The sequence below is a fragment of the Prunus persica genome, chromosome G8 (genome assembly GCF_000346465.2).
Source record: "Prunus persica cultivar Lovell chromosome G8, Prunus_persica_NCBIv2, whole genome shotgun sequence".
NCBI lineage: Eukaryota > Viridiplantae > Streptophyta > Magnoliopsida > Rosales > Rosaceae > Prunus > Prunus persica.
The window spans coordinates 8,337,577-8,348,446 of NC_034016.1; the positions used below are offsets into that span (position 1 = coordinate 8,337,577).

Sequence of the window (10,870 nt, forward strand, 5' to 3'; positions counted from 1 at the left end):
GAGGAGTAATTTGTAGAGTTGTGAGTAAAATCGAATGACTAAAACTATGCAATACACCAACCACTCCATTTAAGGAACGAACTTCGTACAAACTTGAATTGTCCAATTTCATTGGACAATCGATATCGGATTGAGCCCAAAACTTGGTCAACATCATAATGTCTTTTGGTGTATTTTGAGTGAAATCCAATCCCTAAAACCATGCAATACACCAACCACTCCATTTACAGAACAATCTTCGTACGAACTTCAATTGTCCAATTTCAATGGACAATTAACACCAGATGGAGCCCAAAACTTAGTCAACATCATAATATTTTGGGAGGAGTCATTTGTAGAGTTTTGAGTAAAATCGAATGACTAAAACTATGCAATACACCAACCACTCCATTTAAGGAACGAACTTCGTACGAACTTGAATTGTCCAATTTCATTGGACAATCGATATCGGATTGAGCCCAAAACTTGGTCAACATCATAATATTGTGGGAGGAGTCTTTTGGTGTATTTTGAGTGAAATTCAATCCCTAAAACCATGCAATACACCAACAACTCCATTTACGGGACGAAGTTCGTACGAACTTGAATTGTCCAATTTCATTGGACAATCGATACCGGATTGAGCCCAAAACTTGGTCAACATCATAATATAGTGGGAGGAGTCATTTGGTGAGTTTTGAGTGAAATCCAATGACTAGAACTGTGCAATACACCCACTACAAGAAAATAGGCATTAGTTGACACTTCATAGTTGATGTTTGTTGAAAAACCATCAACTATTCTAATAAATCTTGACGCTTATTAATAAACGTCAATTATATACGGGTGTTTTGTGACGTTTTATAAAAAACGTCAATTATTGCCCTTTATACTTGACATTTATTAATAACCATCGAGGAAAAACTCTTATCCTTGACGCTTATTAAAATAAAAAAAAATAAAAATAAAATAGCAAGCGAGGCTCTAGTTCACGATATTTCGCTCCAGATGTTTTGTAGTCTGTAACTTGACGTTTTTAGAAAACCATCAGGGAAACTGAGGCGGTGGTATATGGAGTATCTCCATGTGCCACACTTTGTCCTAAAATCTCTCACATTCCTGCATCTAGATCTGATGCTAGCTCATTGTTTTTCTTCGTTCTTTTAAGTTCTTCCTTTTGCCTCTCTCTTGTTCTCCCAGATCTAGATCTGATGCTACGCAGCCACCATCTTCCTGAAACTCTGCTGTACTCGCAACGACTCTGCAAAGAAGTATCCAAAGAATCCAATACTTGGTTGTCGACTATCTCTTGACCCTCTCTGTTCTTTTGTGTTAGATATGCAATTTTTAATGTCGTTCTTGATAATTTTTTGTTCATTGCAGGTATTGATCTCATCACTTAGACCACCAGCATCCCTCCACCTCTAGCTTGCTCACCCTCATTTAGGAAAAATTTGGTATTGATTTTTCTAGGTTTATGTCTCTCTCTCTATATTATCAAATCCTGGGGTTTAATTTTTTGGGTTTTTGCTTTGTTCATTTTGGGTTTGTAGTGGGATAATTTCTTTCTCGATATATATTCCAACAATTTTCTGGAATCATATATATATATATGTGTGTGTGTGTATGTGGAGGCTCTTATAAGTTATATATGGTCTTATTTTTTTTTTCTTAAGGGTTGCTATCGTTACTGTAAAGGTACAATAATTGTTCTAAACAAAGAAGAGGCTTTAGTTGCAGCAAAAATTTTGTCTATTATAGATGTTGATGCGTAACAACAGTATGGCAAACTTGAAGAATTGAAAAAATGGTTAAATTATTTGTTCATTATTTGCATATGCTGCTATTAAAAAAATTTACTAGGATATACCGGCCAAGGTTTGCATGACTGCAAGTTTTGTTACGTTTGCTGTATCTTTTTTTTTTTTTCTCATTGGGTTCAGTAAAAGAAAAAATCCCAGAAGTTTTAAGTTTGAGATTCAGTTGTCTCAGAAGTTTTAGCTGTTTGATAACATGCTCATAATTTTCCTTCTATTTTTGAGCAGGGTTGTGGATATATTTAAAGGGAAATTTATCATTAAATATATTAGAGAGGTGTAAATTGACAAACTTTTAAATTTTTTCAGTTTGGTTAGTTAATTAATGCAATGATTAATTCAGTGTAGAGAAGTTATTAATTTGTAATGCTTTTGATGGTGGTGTTGGTTTCAGTCCTCCTTAATGGGTTTTGGAAGCAAAGTTTGCAATATGAATTTGAGGTTGGTTTGTAAGCTGCTTTAGGTCACAGAGTTATGTGGTAATCTCATTCCCTCCAGTGAAGGAAGTTGTAACCTTTACGAGGAATTCCAACATGTGCAAGGATCCCATCGTGCGGTATGTTATTTACGATAGGCTTTCATTTTAGGATTTTAAGTCAAGTTTTCCAGCAATTTGTTTCCAGTTTTTAATTTCTGCTTGATTGTTATGAGCCAATATTCGACATTGCATCTTGCAATTTTACATAAACCATGTTCTTCCTGAATCCTACTTGATTGTTATGAGTTGATTTTATTGAAAATGACAAAGGTACTGACAGAAATGGAGAACAGGTACTACTAGACTTTTAGTCCACTGTAATTTTATTGTCCCATACCTTCTGTTAAAAGAGGCCTGAACACGATTTTTGCTATCTTTGCTCTTGACTCCCCTGTTTTAGTGTGTGGATCAATATGAATATTGAAGTTGAGTTTTTAGCATACAGTAGAGCCTCAGCTAAGAACCTTCTTTGCTGTTCTACATTCATTCCCATAATTTTTTAGTTGTGAATAAATTCTCTTATTTATCGTCCTACTGTTTCAATCCACTTATTATTGTATGTCATCATGTAAAACAAACAAATGCTATTAAGCACTTTACTTGTATTATTCGACTGTTTTGACTTTCTTGAGTGTTGCTTAGATTAGGGGACTAATCTCTCTACACAGACGCACACCTACATATATTGATGTAATGACTCTATCATCTGTTGGCACCATTTCTTAACTACGTATTTCTTTCGGTGGTCATACTTTAGTTTGTAGGGTGCTTGTGTCCTGTTTCATGTAATTGGTTAATTTCTTTTTCTATTGTGCTTAATATTTGTTTCTTGATATGTTAACCATTTTGTTCTTATACCACTTCTCCTTTTTGCTCTAACTCTTTAATATCAAAAATTCAGGTTCTAGCATCTGTTGTCGTGGTTGCAGTAATTGATCTGCAATTGTATTTCAGGTTCTAACACTTAACACCAATATGGAATTTTGGTTCTGCAAATGTAGGAAATATAGATAATGGAATTTGAGATATTGGCATGGTATTTGTTAAAGCCTAATTGATGTTTTATTTTAATTATTTTTGTATAGGCAGTTGGTAGGAAAGCGTTGAGATGGGTATTAGTGAGCCTTGGATTACTAAAGCATTGAAGATGGAATTTCATCTCATTGGATCATCCCCAAGAGTAGCTTGAAGAGTAATAGAGATTTTCTTGTACTTACATATTATTTACTAGATAGCATTGTTCATTTCATTATGTTTTCTTTGCATTGTAAATGTGTTTTTAATGTATCAGTCCTGATATCTTGGACCACAGGAGTCCAAGAGATTATGGTCACCCACCGTTGGATATTAATCTAATGGTTCAAAAAAGTTTCTTAAAAGGAGTTCAAGATTGAGTGAACCGTTGAATGTAAATTCAACGGTGAGTGACCACAAATTTCTTGGACTCCTGTGGTCCAAGAGATCGAGACTGTTAATGTATAACATTTATTGTATATTAAATTAGTCTATCTAACTATACTATAATAGATGTAAAATTTCCTCTTTTTTTTTTTTTAAAATAATATTTTTTAATATTACCCTTTTGTTTCTTGACGTCTAAAATCCGTCAAGAAAAGAGCTGATAAGTGTCAACAAAAAGGTATGCTGACAGTTTAAGAGTGCCAAGGTTGACTATGAGTTGATGGTTTTCATTGAAACGTGATGTTGTTAACCCATCAAAAGAATCCTTTCCTTGACGGATAAAAAGCGTCATGTGGGTACCCTTTTCCGGACATTGGCATTCCTGACGCTTTAAAGTTGTCAACTAATGGCTATAGTGACACTTTTTAGTTGTCAGCAAATGGTGTTTTTCTTGTAGTGACCAACCAATCCATTTAAGGAATGAACTTCGTACGAACTTGAATTGTCTAATTTCATTGACTAATCGATATCGGATTGAGGGCAAATCTTGGTCAACATCATAATACGATGGAAGAAGTCATTTGGTGAGTTTTGAGTGAAATCCAATCCCTAAAACCACGCAATACACCAACCACTCCATTTACAGAACGAACTTCATACGAACTTGAATTGTCCAATTTCATTGGTCAATTGATATCGGATTGAGCCCAAAACTTGGTCAAGATCATAATATGGTGGGAGGAGTCATTTGGTGAGTTTTGAATGAAATCTAATGGCTAAAACTATGCAATACATCAACCCCTCCATTTAAGGAACAAACTTCGTACGAACTTGAATTGTTCAATTTCATTGGCCAATCGATATCGGATTGAGCCCAACACTTAGTCAACACCGTAATATAGTGGGAGGAGTCATTTGACGAGTTTTTTTAGTGAAATCCAATGGCTAGAACTATGCAATACACAAACCACTCCATTTAAGGAACGAACTTCGTACGAACTTGAATTGTCCAATTTCATTGGCCAATCGATATCGGATTGAGCCCAAAACTTGGTCAACATCATAATATGGCCTGAGGACTAATTCGGTGAGTTTTGAGTGAAATCCAATGGCTAAAAATATGCAATATAGTAACTACTAAATTTAAGGAACGAACTTCGTACGAACTTGAATCGTCCAATTTCATTGGCAAATCAATTTCGGATTGAACCCAAAACTTAGTCAAAATCACAATATGGTGGGAGGAGTCATTTTGTGAGTTTTGAGTGAAATTCAATCGCTAAACCCATGCAATACACCAACCACTCCATTTACAGAACGAATTTCGTACGAACTTCAATTGTCCAATTTTATTGGCCAATCCGGATTGAGCCCAAAACTTGGTCAACCTCATAATATGGTGGGATGAGTCATTTGGAGAGTTTTGAGTGAAATTCAATGGCTAAAACTATGCCATACACCAACCAGTACATTTAAGGACCGAACTTCGTACGAACTTGAATTGTCCAATTTCATTGGCCAATCGATATCGGATTGAGCCTAAAACATGGTCAACTCCCTAATATGGTGGAAGACGTCATTTGGTGACTTTTGAGTGAAATCCAGTCCCTAAAACCATGCAATACACCAACCACTCTATTTACGGAACGAACTTCGTACGAACTTGAATTGTCCAATTTAATTGGCCAATGGATATCGGACAGAGCCCAAAACTTGGTCAACATCATAATATGGTGGGAGGTGACGTTTGCTGAGTTTTCAGTGAAATTCAACGGCTTAAACTATGCAATACACGAACCACTAAATTTAAGGAATGAACTTCGTCCGAACTTGAATCGTCCAGTTTCATTGGACAATCGATTTCAGATTGAACCCAAAATTTGGTCAACATCATAATATGGTGGGACATTTGGTGAGTTTTGAGTGAAATCCAATCCCTAAAACCATGCAATACACTAACCACGCCATTTACAGAACAAACTTCGTACGAACTTGAATTGTCCAACTTCATTGGCCAATCGATATCGGATTGAGCCCAAAACTTGGTCGACATCATTATATGGTGGGAGAAGTTATTTGGAGAGTTTTGAGTATAATCTAATCCCTAAAACCATGCAATACACAGACCACTCCATTTACAGAACGAACTTCGTACGAACTTGAATTGTCCAATTTCGTTGGCCAATCGATATAGGATTGAGCCTTAAACTGGGTCAACATCATAATATTGTGAGAGGAGTCATTTGGAGAGTTTTGAGTAAAATCCAACGGCAAAAGTTATGCAATACACCAAGCACTCCATTTACGGAACGAACTTCGTACGAAGCCGAATTGTCCAATTTCATTGGCCAATCGATATTGGATTGAGCCCAAAACTTGGTCAACATCATAATATAGTGGGAGGAGTCATTGGGTGAGTTTTGAGTGAAATCCAATCCCTAAACCCATGCAATACACCAAACACTTCATTTACGGAACAAACTTCGTACGAACTTGAATTGTCCAATTTCATTAGCCAATCGTTATAGGATTGAGCCCAAAACTTGGTCAACATCACAATATGGTGGAAGAAGTCACTTGGTGAGTTTTGAGTGAAATTCAATCCCTAAAACCATGCAATACACCAACCACTCCATTTACGGAACGAACTTCGTACGAACTTGAATTGTACAATTTCTTTGGCCAATCGAGATCGGATTGAACCCAAAATATTGTCAACATCATAATATTATGGGAGGAGTCATGTGGTTAGTGTTGAGTGAAATTCAATGGCCAAAACTATGCAGTACACTAACCACACCATTTGAGGAACGAACTACGTACGAACTTGAATCGTCCAATTTCATTGGCCAATCGATTTCGGATTGAACCCAGAACTTGGTCAACATCATAATATGGTGGGAGTAGTCATTTGGGGAGTTTTGAGTGAAATTCAATCCCTAAAACCATGCAATACACCAAGCACTCCATTTTTCGAACGAACTTCGTACGAACTTGAATGTCCAATTTCATTGGCCATTCAATATCGGATTGAACCCAAACCTTGGTCAACAACATAATATGGTGGGAGGAGTCATTTGGTGAGTTTTGATTGAAATTCGATCCCTAAAACTATGGAATACACCAACCACTCCATTTAATAACCGAACTTCGTACAAACTTGAATTGTCCAATTTCATTGGCCAATCGATATCGGATTGAGCCCAAAACTTGGTTAACCCCGTAATATGGTGGGAGGAGTCATTTGGTGAATCTTTAGTGAAATTCAGTGTCGAAAACTATGCAATACACCCCCCACTCCATTCAAGGAACGAACTTCGTACGACTTTGAATTGTCCAATTTCATTGGACAATCGATATCGGATTGAACCCAAAACATGGTCAACAACATAATAAGGTGGAAGAAGTCATTTGGTGATTTTTGAGTGAAATCCAATCCATAAAACCATGCAATACACCAACAGCTTTATTTACGGAACGAACTTCGTATAAACTTGAATTGTCCAATTTCATTGGCTAAACGATACCGGATTGAGCTCAAAACTTGGTCAACACTGTAATATTGTGGGAGGAGTCATTTGGTGGGTTTTTGGGGAAATCCAATGTCTAAAACTATGCAATACACCAACCACTCCATTTAAGGAACGAACTTCGTACGAACTTGAATTCTCCAATTTCATTGGCCAATCGATGTTGGATTGAGCCCAAACCTTGGTCAACATCATAAAATGGTGGGAGGAGTCGTTTGGTGAGTTTTTAGTGAAATTCAATGTCTAAAACTATGCAAAACACCTACCACTCCATTTAAGGAACGAACTTCGTACGAACTTGAATTGTCCAATTTCAATGGCCAATCGATCTCGGATTAAGCCAAAAACTTGGTCAACACCATAATATGGTGGGAGGAGTCATTTGGTGAGTTTTGAGGGAAATTCGATGGCTAAAACTATGCAATACACCAACCACTCCATTTCCAGAACGAACTTCGTAAGAATTTGAATTGTCCAATTTCATTGGCCAATCAATATCGGATTGAGCCCAGAACTTGGTCAACAGCATAATACGGTGGGAGGAATCATTTGGTGAGTTTGGAGTGAAATCCAATAGCTAAAACTAAGCAATACACCAACCAATTCGTTTAAGGAACAAACTTCGTACGAACTTGAATTGTCCAATTTTATTAGCCAATCTATATCGGATTGAGCCCAAAACTTGGTCAACATCATAATATGGTGGGAGGAGTCATTCGGTGATTCTGTAGTGAAATCCAACGGCCAAAACTATGCAATACACCAACCACTCCATTTATGGAAACGAACTTCGTACAAACTAGAATCGTCCAATTTATTTGGCAAATCGATTTCAGATTGAACCCAAAACTTAGTCAACATCATAATATTGTGGGAGGAGTCATTTGGTGATTTTTGAATGAAATTCCCCTCAAACCACGAAATACACCAACCACTCCATTTATAGAATGAATTTTGTACGAACATGAATTGTCCAATTTCATTGGCCAATCGATGCCGGATTGAGCCCAAAACTTGGTCAATATCTTAATATTGTGGGTTGAGTCATTTGGAGATTTTTGAGTGAAATAGAATGGCTAAAACTGTGCAATACACTAAACACTCCATTTGAGGAACGAACTTCGTACAAACTTGAATTATCCAATTTCATTAGTCAATCGATATTGGATTGAACCCAAAACTTGGTCAACATCATAATACGGTGGGAGGCGTCATTTGGTGAGTTTTGAGTGAAATCCAATGGCTAAAACTATGCAATACACCAACCACTCCATTTACAGAACGAACTTCATATGAACTTGAATTGTCCAATTCCATTCGTCAATCAATATCGGATTGAGCCCAAAACTTGGTCAACAACAAAATATGGTGGGAGGAGTCATTTGGTGAGTTTTGAGTGAAATTCAATCCCAAAACCATGCAATACACCAACCACTCCATTAAAGAACCGAACTTCGTTCGAACTTGAATTGTTCAATTTCATTGGCCAATCGATATCGGATTGAGCCCAAAACTTGGTCAACACCGTAATATGGTGGGAGGAGTCATTTGGTAAGTATTTTGTGATATCCAATGTCAAAAACTATGCAATACACCCCCCACTCCATTTAAGGAACGAACTGGGTACGAATTTAAATTGTCCAATTTCATTGGCCAATCGATATCGGATTTAGCCCAAAACTTGGTCAACACCATAATATGGTGGGATGAGTCATTTGGTGAGTTTTGAGTGAAATCCAAAGGCTAAAACTATGCAATACACAAACCACTCCGTTTAAGGAACGAACTTCGTTCGAAATTGAATTGTCCATTTTCATTGGCCAATGGATATCAGATTGAGCCCAAAACTTGGTCAACATCATAATACGGTGGGAGGAGTCATTTTGTGAGTTTTGAGTGAAATCCAATCTTTAAAACCATACAATACACCAACTACTCCATTTATAGAACGAACTTCGTATGAACTTGAATTGTCCAATTCCATTAGCCAATCGATATCGGATTGAGCCCAAAACTTGGTCAACAATAGAACATCATGGGAGGAGTAATTTGGTGAGTTTGGATTGAAATCCAATGGCTAAAACTGTGCAATACACTAACCACTCCGTTTAAGGAACGAACTTCATACGAACTTGAATTCTCCAATTTCATTGGCCAATCGATATCGGATTGAAACCAAAAATTGGTCAATGTCATAATATGGTGGGAGGAGTCATTTGGTGAGTTTTTACGGAAATCCAATGTCTAAAACTATGCAATACACCCCCCACTCCATTTAAGGAACGAACTTTGTATGAATTTGAATTGTAAAATTTGATTGGCCAATCGATGTCGAATTGAGTTCAAAGCTTTGTCAACACCATAATATGGTGGGAGGAGTCATTTGGTGAGTTTTGAGTGAAATCCAATGGCTAAAACTATGTAATACACCAACCACTCCATTTAAGGAACGAACTTCCTAAGAACTTGAATTCTCCAATTTCATTGGCCAATCAATATCGGATGGAGCCCAAAACTTGGTCAACATCATAATATGGTGGGAGGAGTCGTTTATTGAGTTTTGAGAGAAATCCGACGGATAAAACTATGCAATACACCAACCACTCTATTTACGGAACAAACTTCATAAGAACTTGGATTGTCCAATTTCATTGGCCAATCGATATCGTATTGAGCCCAAAACGTGGTCAACAGCATAATATGGTGGGAGGAGTCATTTGGTGAGTTTGGAGTGAAATCCAATGGCTAAAACTATACAATACACTAACCACTCCGTTTAAGGAAAGAACTTCGTACGAACTTGAATCATCCAATTTCATTGGCCAATCGATTTCGGATTGAACCCAAAACTTGGTCAACATCATAATATGGTAGGAGGAGTCATTTGGTGAGTTTGGAGGGAAATCTAACGGCTAAAACTATGCAATATACCAACCACTCCATTTAAGGAACGAACTTCGTACGAACTTGAATTGTTCAATTTCATTGGCCAATCGACATCGGATTGAGCTCAAAACTTGGTCAACACCGTAATATGGTGGGAGGAGTCATTTTGTGAGTTTTGAGTGAAATCCAATCTTTAAAACCATGCAATACACCAACTACAACATTTACAGAACGAACTTCGTATAAACTTGAATTGTCCAATTCCATTGGCCAATCGATATCGGATTGAGCCCAAAACTTGGTCAACAACAGATCATGGTGGGAGGAGTCATTTGTTGAGTTTTGAGTGAAATCCAATGGCTAAAAATGTGCAATACACTAACCACTCCATTTAAGGAACGAACGTCATTCGAACTTGAATTCTCCAATTTCATTGGCCAATCGTTATCGGATTGAAACCAAAACTTGGTCAACATCATAATATGGTGGGACGAGTCATTTGGTGAGTTTGTAGGGAAATCCAATGTCTAAAACTACGCAACACACCCCCCACTTCATTTAAGGAATGAACTTCGTACGAATTTGAATTGTACAATTTCATTGGCCAATCGATATCGAATTGAGCCAAAAACTTGGTCTACATCATAATAAGGTGGAAGAAGTCATTTGGTAAGTTTTGAGTGAAATCCATTTCATAAAACCATGCAATACACCAACCACTCCATTTACGAAACGAACTTCGTACGAACTTGAATTCTCCAATTTTATTGGCCAATCGA

At 37.1% G+C, this 10,870-nt stretch overlaps 1 long non-coding RNA gene across 4 annotated transcripts; it reads left to right on the plus strand.

The window, feature by feature from the left end:
* Positions 917–3,526, plus strand: LOC109946304. Of its 4 annotated transcripts, none has more exons than XR_002269504.1 (6): positions 917–1,273; positions 1,363–1,452; positions 2,025–2,073; positions 2,191–2,352; positions 3,176–3,228; positions 3,360–3,526. It is a non-coding gene; the product is annotated as an uncharacterized LOC109946304 (long non-coding RNA). The 4 variants fall into 4 exon arrangements; XR_002269503.1 differs by having other exon boundaries at positions 920–1,273; positions 1,363–1,436; XR_002269505.1 differs by lacking the exon at positions 2,025–2,073 and having other exon boundaries at positions 921–1,273.